Source organism: Solanum verrucosum, unplaced genomic scaffold (genome assembly GCF_900185275.1).
Source record: "Solanum verrucosum unplaced genomic scaffold, falcon-dt-bn FXZP01000057.1, whole genome shotgun sequence".
NCBI classification, from domain to species: domain Eukaryota; kingdom Viridiplantae; phylum Streptophyta; class Magnoliopsida; order Solanales; family Solanaceae; genus Solanum; species Solanum verrucosum.
The window spans coordinates 232,157-247,500 of record NW_026019947.1 but is presented as its reverse complement, the minus strand read 5'-3'; the positions used below and the strand labels follow the sequence as shown (position 1 = coordinate 247,500).

The 15,344-nt window shown below is 34.4% G+C and overlaps 1 non-coding gene across 1 annotated transcript; it reads left to right on the top strand.

Moving 5' to 3' along the window:
* The first annotated feature begins 12,555 nt into the window (after positions 1–12,555).
* TRNAE-CUC (transfer RNA glutamic acid (anticodon CUC)) lies at positions 12,556–12,628 on the top strand. Its single transcript has one exon. It is a non-coding gene; the product is annotated as a tRNA-Glu (tRNA).
* The last annotated feature ends 2,716 nt before the right edge of the window (positions 12,629–15,344 follow it).

The following is a 15,344-nucleotide window of genomic DNA, read 5'->3' as shown; positions in this document are numbered from 1 at the left end:
TTCTAGACTTCCTGTATATGGTGTTGAACATAATTGGATCAAACAAAACATATTTTGGGAGTAGCCGTATTGGAAGGACAATCTGCTACGATATAATCTAGATGTGATGCACATTGAAAAAAATTACTTTGACAATTTGTTTAACACATTGATGAATGTTAAGGGTAAGACAAAAGACAATCCAAAAGCTAGAATGGACATAAAGGAATATTGTAAGAGAAAAGAGTTATGGCTGCAGAAATTACAGAATGGTAAAATAGTTAAGCCTAAAGCCAACTTTTCATTCACATTGGATGAGAAACGTGAAATTATTGAGTGGGTTAAAAATTTGAGGATACCGGAGGGATATGCTTCAAATTTAGGAAAGCGGGCAGATATGAATGAAGGAAAATTGATAGGTATGAAAATTCATGATTGTCATGTCTTCATGGAAACTTTAATTCCTATCACTTTTAGCCATCTACCCGAAAGGATATGGAAACCAATCACAGAGATAAGTCTTTTTAAAAATATTTGTGTTCTGAAAAGTTGTTGGAGAGTAGTTTAGACAGAATGGAGGAAAGTATTCTTGTTACTACTACTAAGTTGGAGAAGATTTCCATATGGTTTCTTTGATGTGATGGAGCATTTTCCAATTCACATTGTACAAGAGGCACGCCTAGGAGGTCCGATTCAAACAAGATGAATGTATCCATTTGAAATACTCACTAAGTTATATATATTCGCCAAGTCTTTTATATATTAACATATATATACATATATACATGCAGAAAAATTGGCAGTTCAAAGCAAACGATTAAGCAAAGGGGAAGGATCGAAGGATCGTTTGTTCAAGGTCATATTGGGAGAGAAACTGGTGATTATTATTCTTATTACTTTGGTGATGATGTGTCATGTAGGAGAAACAGGCCCAATCGCAATGATGAAGGCGATATTGATCCCTTATTTCCATCGATATCAATTTTTAATCAAAATGGTCGAGGATCTAAAAAGCATGGAAAGCGAGGTTTCACTGATATGGAAATACAATTAGTTGTGACACATATTTTGCTTAATTGTCTAGAGATTCAACCATATGTCAAGTAAGTGTTAAAAATATGTCATTAAATTACATACTAATAAGTGATTATTAACTAATGAAATACTTGAATGTAAAATAATCAGCTTGTTCATAAACACATGGGATAAATGAGTCGGATCCGAATGTGTGGGTGGAGGAAAGGGCCGAACGAACTTTTGTAAGTTATTTAATATGAATAATATATATTAATAGTGAATATATTTATGATATGTATATATATTGATGTCAATTTTTATATTTAATATGCAGAATGACTTTTATCAGTACGTTGCTGAGAATCTAGATAGTTTGGTCCAATTGACACCTGAACTTTCCACCCAGATTTGAAAAGAAAAAGTGGTAGGGAGGACACACAAGGGTATCGTCTATGGTCTAGGACCTCGAAACGATGTAAGACGACTCCAGTCAGACTTAGAATGTATTAGATCGTCACGTCGAGCCGAGGCACTTGACGGTGTTCAGATTACTGCTATGTCGGATCAAATAGCTAAACTTACAGCAACACTAGTAGAGTCGGAGCGGAGAAGAGTAGTTGAACAAGAAAGCATGTGTGAGACCGTTCAGCAAATCAAAGAACAAGTGATGAACCACACATGTCGACCTACTACTTCGGCTCCTGATGACACCGACGACGAGAGTGATGAGGATGATTATGTAGAGTCCGTCGCTTTTGTTAAAAAAAATTCTAAAACAAAAAAATCAAAAAGCAATGCAGTCTGTCGCTTTTTGAAAAGCGTCGAGCTAAAAAGCGACGGAGGTGACTGAGTCGCTTTTCCGTCGATTTTGACCAAAAAAGCGATGTAGTCCGTCGCTTTTGGCCGTCGTTTTTTGACAATTTTTTAGTAGTGACCAGTCATCGGGCTTGATAGATGGTGACATTACTCAGCAAGTCTCGATGCAGGTCTTTGTAATACATCACTAGTACTAAAAAATCACTATTCTTCTTTCTAAATTTCCCAATGAAAAATGTTCATATGACTATTGTTATAGATATTTTGATTAAATCGGTGAGAAAATAAAAGATAGTAATATTTTCACACAGAAAAATTAGGAATTTTCCCAACATTTTAGTGAAAATCTATTTCCCACCATGTGTTTTCCTATTGAGTTGATTCGATGAAAAATGAGTGGTAAAAACATATTTTATAACATAAAATTTTCATTGTTTGTCGTGGAAAAAACCTCTATTTGTAGCTGTGTGTTGAGTTGTGTCCTAAGTCTGCCAAAAGATTATGGGAAAGTCTCCCTCCCTGGCTATTGTCTCAAGAATACTGCATTGCTAATGAAACAAGAAGTAATCTACTATATATGTTTAGCTGAAGCTAAATAATAAGCTATCAAATAGAACTAACTTCCCGTCTTCCCCTGATGAAGCCACCATGCACGAAAGCAGAAAGGAGTGTGCTCGAGATCTAATCAAAAGCAGTGGCGAATGCAAATTTTCATCAGAGGGCCGGCCAACCTCCACCAGTTGAGGTTGGCCAAACACATGTTTTCTTGGAGGAAAACAAAAAATCATATGCACACACTCTTGCAGCACCAAAAACACAACATTACATATTAAATCTTTAACATATTTCCATGGGGAACCAAAGATAGTATGGGAGGAGGAAGAGGTACAACAAACAATCATAAATGAGGACTTACAATACGCAATGATTGGGAAATTCTCTTATAGATGGCCGGATATTCAAGAGTTGAGGAAATTAATACCAAAACAATGTGACTTAAAAGGGGAAATAAACATAGGGTTTTTGAGTAACATATATGTATTGATAAAGGCCTCACTACTCGAAGATTATGTGAAACTGTTATCAAAACCTCAATTTTATATCATGCATAATAATTGGTCTTATCTAATGAAAACCCTGAAGTGGGATCCACTATTTGATCCAAAGGAGGAAACGACCACCGCGATAGCCTGGATATCTTTCCCATCATTGCCACCAAACCTTTTCGGTAAAAAGACAATTTTTTATATGGCAGCATTAGTTGGAAGACCTCTACAAGTAGATCTGGCAACACAAAATAAAACAAGGCCTAGTTGTGCAAGGGTAAAGGTCGAGGTGGATCTTTTGGGAGAATTCCAAAAAGAATTAACATTGGAATAAGGAGAAAGACCGGTGAAATCATGGGAAAATGGGTGACAATCAAGTACGATTATGTTCCAAAATATTGCAAAACATGCAAGCTCCAGGGACACAATGAGAAAGACTGCTATGCCATTCACCCAGAACTTTTCCCACAAGAAGAAAAGAAAGAGGAGAAAGAGTTGGCGTAGAAGAACAAAGAAGAAAATGGGGTAAAAGATGATCAAGCTGTTGGAAAAGGTGCAAAGGGAAAATTACAGAAACAAGGTGCCAGAGCCCACGAGGAATGGGAACAAAAGGAGTTATCATCATCAAAGAAAAATTAGAACAAGTCTGGAATGTAAGAACACAAGAAGAATATAGAGTAGAGGTGGCTACAAAAAACAAATTTCGAGCATTATAAGACAAATACTTTGTAAAATACGATAACGAAGAGGAAATAACATATGATAAGCGAATTATACTCCTACAGAATGAAGTAGAGGGCAAGGAGAGTCAACCATCAAAGCAGAAAATAGTAACAAAACTAAGCAGAAGAAGTGAGACAGGATCCACAAATTTTTATATAAATGAGACCAAGATAGGTTTGGAGCAAAGCTGCAACTCAGAAAATTCGTTTGTACAAGAAACATGTAACAATGGCACACCACTAGAAGCAAAAACAAACTCTGATAATGAAAAAGAGGGGGGGGGAGGGGGGAGGAAAATAGCACATTTACTGGAGAATGAAGATGTTTTGACAAATAAAGAACCAACTATTTTCATAAGGTCTACGATAGATAAGCTACAGCCACATGAGATTAAAGAAAAGTTAGATGCAGAAGAAGAAGAGGGCATGTATGCTAATATACACCACATCAGCAGGGAAGGAGATCTATCCCCAAGACAAATATGATACTTAAAAGGAAAATATGGGACAAACAGGAACACCAATCCAGACATGTCCTATGTCAATACAAAGAGTAGAAGAAACAGGCCCTTGTTTCTTGATCAATGATTAGTAAAATTTTGTTTTGGAATATTAGGTCAGTAAAGTCTCAAAATTATTTTGAGAGACTACTGGATCTAAACAGAAAACATCATTACTCATATATTGCTCTCTTAGAGCCTTTTCAAAGCCTTTCAGAATTGGACAGGTACAGGAGAAAACTTGGGAAGCAGCATGCCAAAGTTAATTTTTCCTCTAAAATTTGGTTATTTTGGGATGAGAAGTGGGTGGAGTAGGATTGTTTTGACATAGTGCAACAATTTATTGTTTTTTTCAAGCATAGAGACAGTAATGCTCATGTCAAGGTTACAACAATCTATGCTAGATGTCGTGCCCTGGAGAGTTGGAACTGTGGAAAGACCTTGAGGAGATTGCTTACAATACAGTTTGTCCTTGGATGGTAGGGGGAGATTTCAACACCATTATTGATGAGTCAGAGAATTTGGAAGGATTACCTGTTTCACAAACAGAAGTGGAGGACTTTGTCCAATGCATCAACTCTTGTGCCTTGAATAAGATAAAATTCTCAAGAAGTTGTTACACTTGGTGGAATGGCCTAATAGAGCAAGACTGTATTTTCAAAAGACTGGACAGAGTCTTTGGGAATAATGAATTGATGAATCAATTGTAGAATACAGAAGTACAACACCTAATCAGGGAAGGTTCAGATCATGCCCCACTACATGTTACTTGTAGTACATCCCATGAACAAATTTTCAAGCCTTTTAGATTTCTCAATTTCTGGATTAAACACCATAGTTTTCAAAAAGCAGTAAAGACATCTGGAAGTTGGAAGAAACAGGTTCACCCTTCACTGTGGTACAGACTAAAATGAAAAGAGTGAAGATAACTTTGGTACAATGGAGCAAAACAACTTTTGGAAACATTTTTCAACAAGTGGACACCTTAGAGGATATAGTCAGGACCAAAGAAGTTCAGGTAGAGATCAATACATCAGTAGAAAATAGAATAGCTTTGAAGAAAGCTGAGGTAGACCTTAAAAAATGCCTACACATTGAGGAAGAATATTGGAAGCAAAAAGTAGGGATGAGGTGGTTTCAAAATGGGGATAAGAACACAAAGTTTTTTCATGCATATGTTAATGAGAGAAGGAGAAAGCTGCAGATTTCTGAGATAAAGACCAAACAAGGAGATATAGTAACCACCACACAGAATATTGGGGAAGAGGCAGTGAGTGTGTTCAAAGAACAGTTTATGGAGACTAATGAGCCTACAGATTATTCAATGCTGGACAACATTCCTAAAATGATAACAGAAGAACAAAAGGAAGAGATGAGAGCATTACCATCTGAAGAAGAGGTTAAAGAAGTAGTGTTTGCATTGAATGGGGATAGTGCAATTGGTCTAGATGGCTTCTCAGAACTTTTTTTTTCAAAACTGTTGGGATACGGTGAAAAGCGACATTGTAAACATGGTGAAAGCCTTTTTTTGTTGACATGAGCTTCCCAGGTTTATAACTCACACGAATCTAGTTCTGATTCCTAAAAATGAGGTAATTGAAAATTTTGGTGATCTGAGACCTATAAGCCTTAGCACTTTCATTAACAAGATCATATCAAGGATGTTGCATGAAAGATTAGTAAAAGTGCTACCTAACATTATCTCACAGAATCAAGCAGGTTTTGTGAATGGGAGAAGTATCACGTAGAACGTTCTTCTAGCTCAGGAGATCATAAGAGATATTAATAGAAGAAACAAGCTACATAATGTGGTGGTGAAACTGGACATGGCTAAGGCCTATGATAGAGTCTTTCTCACAAAAGTTCTAAAGGGTTTTGGTTTCTCGAAAAGGATTATTAACATGGTGGTAATGTTGATATCAAACAACTGGTACTCAGTGATTATAAATGGGCAGAATTTTGGTTTTTTTCGATCATCAAGGGGATTGAAACAAGGGGATCCTCTTTCTCCAACATTGTTTATCATAGTAGCAGAGGTTTTGGCAAGAAGTCTCAACCAATTATTCAAGGATCAAAAGTATAAAGGTTTTGGACTACCAAAGTGGAGCCCTGTGATTAATCATCTGAGTTATGCTGATGATACTATATTGTTCTGTTCAGGACAATCATACTCAATGAGGAAAATGATGAAGGTGCTGAGAGATTATGAACAGGTGCCAGGACAACTAATCAATCTAAACAAGAGCTTTACTTATTTGCATGAAAAGGTACCAATTGGAGTATGTAGAAAGGTAAGAAAAATAACAGGAATTAAGCAAGGCTCTTTTCCTTTCACCTATTTGGGATGCCCGATTTTCTATGGAAAGAAAAATAGAACTCACTTTGAGAGTTTGATCAAGAAGGTGGTGAAGAGAATCAGTTCCTGGCAGAATAGACTACTCACTTTTGGAGGAAGATATGTCCTAATAGTACATGTACTACAGTGTATGCCAATTTATGTACTCTCTGCCATGAATCCACCAGCTTGTGTCATTACCCAATTGCATAGAATTTCTGCAAAAAAATTTTGGGCTAACACTGCAGGGGCAAAGAACAAAACATTGGGTGGCTTGGGACAAAATGTGCTATCCAAGAAGGGAATGAGGAATGAGATGGAGGTCACTACATGATGTTTCAAAGGCACTTTTTGCCAAACTCTGGTGGAATTTCAGAATTTCAACAGATACTTTGTGGGCTTCTTTTATGTGGAAAAAATACTGTAAGAAACATCATCCTATCATTGATAAGAGATATGGTACATCTCATGTTTGGAGAAGAATGACATCAGTAAGAAAGGAAATTGAACATGAAATATGGTGGCAAATTAAGGCAGGCAACTCTAGTTTCTGGTTTGATAACTGGACTAAACAAGGAGCCCTATATCATATAGAAGAAAATGAAAAGGATGGGGAGGTGGAAGTTAAGGATTTTAGCACAAAAGAAGGGTGGGACAGAGAGAAATTGTTACAGAATCTGTCTACTGAAATGACTGACTATATCATGTAGAACATATCACCTCCAAACACTCTTTTTGGAAATGATGTAGCTTGGTGAATGGCAAATGCACAGGGAATGTTCACAGTTAAGTCAGCTTGAGAGATAGTGAGAAGCAAACATGAACCTAGAAGAGACTTTGAGGTACTCTGGAATAAGGGATTGGCCTTTAAGATTAATTTCTTTCTGTGGAGAGTCTGGAAGAGGAAGATTGCCACCGATGACAATCTTAAGAAGATGAGAATCAACATAGCTTCCAGATGTTGGTGTTGTGACAGGAAAGAGAAGGAAACAATGACTCATTTATTCCTAACAGCCCCAATAGCCAACATGCCATGGAGATATTTTGCTCTTTTTACAGGAATCAACATAGAAGGAATGCATCTACAACAACTCATAATCTCTTGGTGGAAACAGAAGGCAACACCAAAATTGCAGAGCATATATAGAGCAATACCAACTATCATCATGTGGAGTTTATGGAAGAGAATGAATGCCCTCAAACATGGCAGTGGAATCAGTTGGGAAGGAATGGTGGAAATGACAATTGAAGTGGTCAGGCAGATAGTGAAGACTTAATTTCCATGGATAAAGAAAATGAGATGGTCATGGCAAGAGATAGTGCATAGACTCAATCAGTACAAGCCCAAGATACACTACTTAATTGTCACATGGAAACCTCCTAAAGATTACCAAGTAAAGTGTAACACTGATGGAGCATGCAGAGGTAACCCAGGTTGGAGCTCTTTTGGATTTTTTTTTAGAGATAATAAAAGAGATCTAATATATGCCAAATCCAAGGGTATTGACATGCAACAAATATGCAAGCAGAAACTGTTGCTATCCTAACAGTTCTTAGAAAGAGTTTTTGCAGAAGAATCCAGAATGTAATTATTGAGACTGACTCTCTTAGCTCAAGAAAATCATTCAGAAGATTTGGAGAACTCCATGGGAAATAGCAGAAAAAGTGGAAGAGATAAGAGAGATAATGGAGAAGTAAGTGCAACAATTACACACATATTCATAGAGGGCAATTTTTTTGGCAGATTCTTTGGTATAGGTATAGAGTCACAAACAGAGCATCAATATTGCTGTTTTCAGGAGCTACCACTAAAGGAAAGAAGGATCTTATATGCAGAAAAATCACAAATGCCTAATCTCAGGATCAGAACACGCAAAATCACCCTACATTGAGTTTGTTTTCAGTTCGAAAATCATACAGATAAAACAACAGTCAAGACTCAAAACACATAAACACAAGTACAAGAGCAAGGATCTCCAATATTCTAGCATAGAAAAAGGAGTTAATAAGCATGAGAAAGCATACAGATTTGTTGCACTGTCACGATTACACAACTGGTTACAAAAAGCTAGTTATAACCTCAGGAGTCCATCTTTTAAAATTCAAAGGAGGGCAAGGGATTATGTAGAACGAGAAGAAGAAAACTCAGCTAAGTCACAACAAAGTCATAAGCTATTATTTCCTCTACCAGCCACCTGGAAATGGAACTACCTGGCATTCTGTAAAAGAACCGAAAAAGTGAGAGGAGAGAAATCAAGAAAGGAAGTAAGAAGGAAGAGAGGTATACCTTGGTATATGGAACTTCAACATAGAAGACAACGGAGGGAGAATTTCATGATTCCGACCGACAACTATCAGGAAGAAGGTTTTCTTGGTTGAATTACTTTCCAAAAGTGAAAGCTACTTTACCTATTTTTGTTTGGATCGGGTCTTTTAGACCTTACCAATTTTTATGTTTTATTTTTTTTCTTTGCTTTGTTTATTTGGGGCCATGGGCTTTGTATAGGATTATGATTCATTTTTATTAAATAAAAGGCCGCACAGGCCACAAAAATTCATATTAAAAAAAAAAAATGTAATTTCCAACAAAGGGGGTTAGGATGAATCCTCTTCCGCCCCTAGTGATAAGTGAAGGGAAGAAAATGATATGAGTGACATAGCGAAGACTCAATTAGCACAACACACACAACTTTGACTCCAATAAATTTGATCCTCATTTTTAGGTCGAGTCTCAAACTCTGACTCCAAAAACCCAAAACTAGTTGGAGATGCCCATTTTGAGCTCGTTTAAACGAATGTTCCCGCTAAATTTGAGTACAAATTAAGAATCTATACATATGTAGATAGAGTATGAACAAAAGTTATTGAATTCACGTTAACTTGTAAGTTAACACCTGGTATGCATAGATCACGTAAATAGGGATACAACTTTGTGACCGGTTGTCAGATTGAATAGATGGTGGTATCACATCCTTCTCAAAGGAACAATACGTGACACTATGACAGTCCCTAAAGCAGGACTTTGCAATATGTCACTAGTCACTACTAAAATATCACTATTTTTCATTGAAATTTTCCACTGAAAAATGTTCAGTGGTTGTTCTCATAAAAGGCTCAATTATGTCATCAAACTTTGGGGAAAGGCTCATCTATGCCGTTCACGTTTATTGGCTCATCTATGTCATTTCCGTTTGAGAAAAGGCTCATCCATGCCATTATTTATTAATTGAAAAAAGTTTCAGTTTTGCAAAATTACTTTTTACACATGGTCAATTACAATTCGGTCATGTCATTGATTAAATTATTTTAAAAAAAAGAAAACGCTCAAATATGCCATTGAACTTTATGAAAAAAGCTCATCTATGTCACCTGTTAAAAGTTTGGCTCATCTATGCTATTTCAATAAACAAATAATGGCATGGATGAGCCAAACGTTGAACGGATGACATAAATGAGTCTTTTCTCAAAGTTGCATATTTGAGCCTTTTCCCTATTTATTTTTTTTGAACCAGTGAGAAAAGAGATAGTAGTGTTTTCACACAAAAAAATTAGGAAGCTTCCTAGTATTTCACTGAGAATCTGATTCTCACCATGTGTTTTCTCAATGAGCTAGTTCAAAGGGAAATAGATGGTAAAATCATGTTTTGTAATATAAATTTTTCATTGATTTGCTGTAAAAAAAACCTCTAATAATGTGTAGTAGAGTGTTGAGTTGTGTTCTAAGCATGCCAAAGATGGGTAAGTCTCCCTCTCTGACTATTGTCTCAAGAATATTGCATTGCTAATGAGACAACATGTAATTAACTAAATAATAAGCTATCAAACAGAACTTGCTACCCCTAATGAAGCCACGACACACGAAAGCAACCAGGAGTGCTAGAGATCTAGTCAAAAGCAGTGGTGAATGAAAGATTTTCGTCAAACAGATTTAACATATACTATTTATATATTACAAAAAAGTTTTTGACCTTACCATATATATAGCCTGATTTTCCAACGAAGGGGGTTAGAATGAATCCCCTTCCGCCCCTAGTCATAAGTGAAGGAAGAAAATGATATGAGAGACATAGGGAAGAGTCAATTAGCACAACACACAACTTTGACTCTGATAAAATTAATCCTCATTTCTAGGCTATGTCTCAAACTATGACTCCAAAAACTCAAAACTAATTGGAGATGCCCATTTCAAGCTCATTTAAACTGATGTTTCTGCTAAAAGGAAGTGATCGAACAATGACAAAATTAGTTTTTGACTTTTAAATTGAATGACATTAAGGTACTGTGAAAGAATAAATGTTTGAATACATCGCGTTAGGCCTTTTATGTTATGCAATCTTTATTTCAAACCAATACTACTGATAACAGAACTTTGCAGAAACAGTAAATTTCAAAGTTTAAATCACGTAGTGAAGAATAGAAATCAATTAACAGAAATTAATGACGGTAAAATATACCAGAATATGTAACAATCGTATGAAACAGAAAGGAAATAAAATTGAGCCCACTGAATGCACAATGTCCACTCAAGGAAATTATTCCCCTCTAGTATCTGAGGTTTGAATTGAAATAGATCCTCCCAAGATAGAACGATTTTATTCATCAGTATATTGATACCCAAAACAATGGTGTCAGTGAGCCACTCAACGGTAGTAAAGTACACGAATATTGAATTGTGCAGAAGAAGAAGAAGCAGCTTAGAAATTTCGTAAGTGAAAAAATATGAGGAATCACAGGTATTTATAGTCAAGAAGCATTGGTTCCGAAAGGTTGCAACCTTCCAGAAACCACACGACCATTCATGAAAGTTTGCAACCCTTCAGAACGGTCATCGTTGTTCCTGAAAGTTACAACATTTCAGTATAGTCATTTCCAACGGTGAGAAATTCAAATAAAACAAAAAGATATTTTAAATGCGCGGATCCAAGTTGGGTTGGGTCGTTTTGGCTAATTATTTAAATAATAAAAAATGTTTTGATCATTAATTCTTACTATATATACAACATTTTACGCGTGGAAGCTAAGTATATATGGTGCTGCTAAGTTACATGTATTTTTAACCAAATCCTAAAAATTCTTGAACCAGTTCACATAACTACTTGATAGCAACTAACAGATTAGTAAGATAGTCATTGTGATAATTGATCCTTTGTGTATCCTTGAGAGTATCTTGTTGCGATGTTAATATCTTATTTGAATCATCCAAAAAATTAAAATAAGAGGCTCAAACTATTTTTTTCTTGAACTCTTTTTCAAATTCAATAAATATTGATTGATGGGATAGTTTAGTAGCTACATTGTAGATTTAGAGACTTTCTATTTTCAGTAGTAGATGTATAACATATTGCCTTACTATGTAATTTTAAATAGGAAATAACATATTTTAGGTATGTAATTGACAAATTCAACATAATTTATATATATTTTTCTATGCCTAATTATCCCAAAGAGTTCAATATAGAATTTCTAATATTCATTTTACAAAGGTATGAGGATATGATCTTAATGAATTATTTGTTGCTACTAAATCGTGTAGAGGAGCTGGTCTTCCTCATGCCTTTTTATTGCTTATAGTTTTGTATTTTTATTCTGCGAAGTTTAACTTCTCAATATATGGTAATAATTCTTAAGCATTTTTATTTGCAAGAATTAATGTATATTAGATTGAAACAAATCGCAGTATTTTCTTTTATAATAAAGCGAATTAATATATTATATTTTTATGATCACACAATACTAGGCTATTTTACTTGTATAGAACTAAATTTTAGAAACAAAAGTATAAATATTGTGAAGGCATACATATACATATTGTAACAGACATATCTCATTAAATTAGTCTTTTTCCGTCATATGACCACATAGCTTGAAAGATAGATATAAGCATTGAGATCACTCTTTTTACAGTCCAAGATCGGAATTCTTTCAATGACAAAAAAGGAGAACTAGAGGTCTATCTTAAATTTCTAATTTTTGCATTATCAGATATTATCTGATTGATGGAAGAGAGAAGATATAACATCATATTGGAGAGTAAAGTTATAAGGAAACTTGGCCTGTGTTCTTTTGTTTGTTGTTTTCTATAGATTAATTTACAAATATTAAACCGTCTTAAAAATTAATCCCTTTAATTTTTACAACAATCCGTTGTAGTCTAGTTGGTTAGGATACTCGGCTCTCACCTGAGAGACCTGGGTTCAAGTCCCGGCAACGGAAGTTTTATTTTCCATAAAGGTGGATCCTAGAATTTTTTATTTTCCATAAAGGTGGATCCTAGAATTTTTATATTTTGTGAGACACCCGAGTTCAAGTCCCGTTTCATAAAGGTAGATCCTAGAATTTTTATTTTATTGTGAGACACCGGGGTCCAAGTCTCGTCAACGGAATTTGTATTTTTTCATAAAGATGAATCGACCAAGAATTTTTATTTTTTTCAATAAAGTTGGATCAAAGATTTGAGTAAGTTTCACTATTTTGAACACATGAAGCTTAATATGTGGCCTTAAACATTTTTTTTTTTTAATTTTACATTCAAAGTCTATTTTTTAGTTTTTTAAGAAGTAGAATTGTCCGTGTATTTAGAATATATTTTTTAGATGTAAAATTGTTTCTTTCTTTACGATGAAATTTTACTTTTTTCTAAAAGTAGTACTGGATCAGTTTTAATCTTTTGTTCGATTTTGAATTGACACTAAATTTAAAAGAGTAATTAAGAAGATTTTTGAATCTTATGATTTTAAAGTAAATTAGATATATGTATATATATCAAAAATCTTTTCATCTTGGAATCTTAAACTTGTCACGTGGAGGTTAAATTTAAAAATTGACAAAAAAGAAAGAAATATTTTTTAATGTTTCGAAACGAACTAAAGGACACCGTATATTTTATTCCTTTTTAAAAAGAAATCCTTATAATAATGGAATCTCTTAAATTTTGGGTCTTAGGTGGATGCCTCATTTTTAAAGGCATCGAGCTCTCGTGAATATATATAACGTGAATTTCCAACGATGGAGATTATGATGAATCCCCTTCCATCCTTAGTCACAAGTGAATGAAGAAAATGATACGAGAGGCATAGGGAGGACTCAATTAGCGCAACACACAACTTGGATTCCGATAAATTTGATCCTCATTTCTAGGCTTAGTCTCAAACTCTGACTCCAAAAACTCAAGACTAGCCTTAGATGTCCATTTTGAGTTCGTTTAAACAGATGTTCCTGTTGTATTTGAGTACAAATTAATCACTTAATAGCAGAAAAAAAAAGTGATCGAGCAATAAAAAAATTTGTGATACTAAAATACTTTTGTATGGAAAATTCAAAGAATTTATTGAATGACATTGTGGGCTCGTTTGGTGTGAGGGATAAGCATAAATAGTCCTGGGATAAAATTTAGATGTCTTGTTTGGTTGACATGTTTGGGATAACTTATCCCACCATTTATAGCATAGTGATGGGCTAAGTTATCCCATATACATGGTGGGATAAGTTATCCCAGGATAACTAACCCCAGGATAGTTAATCCTGGGATAACTAGTTCCCAACTAAACGACCATGTACATCGTGTAATGCCTTTTTACGTGTGGCAACTATGTATATATGGTGCTCGTAAGGAACGTGTATCAATTTAAGTAGAAGTTAATATGTTATTTGACATCTATTTCTGTTACATGTGCATAGAAAGGACAATCAGATGAATGATTTTCATTGGATCATTTGTATCTATATGCATCGGATCCAATTCTAAAAATCAAAATAAAGAGGTTTGAACTATTTATTTTGGACTTTTTTTTCAAATTCAATAAATATTGGTTGATCATATAGTTTAGTAACTACATTACAGATTTAGAAACTTACCATTTTTAGTAATTATGATTTGAGTGTTCCCATACTTATGCTTATGTAGTTCATTAAGTTTCTAATACCATGAGGTATCTTGTACAACCATATTGAACTTGCCTGCAAGTTAATATCATCGACATTGTACAAATACTTTTTGGTTATTATAGAGAGCATAACATCACATGAAAACATGATTGGAAGTGAGTTGTGCTTACCATCTCGATAAATTTTCTTATTATTGAACATTTTTAAGTCTCTCAAAGGTTAAACCTTCTGCATTATGCAAAATTTATTATTGTCTGTTTTCAAAAAAAAAAAAAAACGTTTTCTGATGTCTTCTTCAAATTTTAAGCATTGCAACAAGTTATCATTATAATATTGAAGCAACACAACAATATTTCGATATCATTATATGATATCAACTTATCAAATCTATGCACAATACTATTTCGATATCGCTATATCAATTTATTAAATTCTTGAGCCATATTTTATTATTCTAATTTCATATTATATTTTTTCCATTGAAAATTTGCATTGTTTATCTTCTTACTTCATAAGGTTTATATATATCCTATCCTCCACTGACCTCACTTGTAGGATTACACAGGGTATATCATTGTTGTAATTTTCATTCAATTTACATATGTCACCTACAAAAAAAAATTAGGACCTCTTGATAAAGTTTAACTTTCAGGCCCCCAATCTTATTGAGACGGCCTTGCATAATAATTATTTCAAATTTGTAGAGATGTTTAACCGTATATATTGAATCAAATTGCGTACCATGTTTGCAATTGGCTTTACACCTTTGAATGTTGCAAGATAGAGTGTCATTACCCCATTATATCGTTGACAACTCTATTAACTGATTCATGATTCATTGTGTATTAGGAACTAACCATTTTTTTCATTGTGCTTTTGTATCTTGCAAGAGAAAATGACATAAATAGTCCCTTAACTATAGGAGTAGGTCTAAAATGGTCCCTTAACTACACTTAATGGATTTAGTCTTTTAACTATTCAAAAACTTATCAACACCTACTTCGTGAAATTAAATCTTTAACCCATTTTTAAGTTAGTTCCTAAT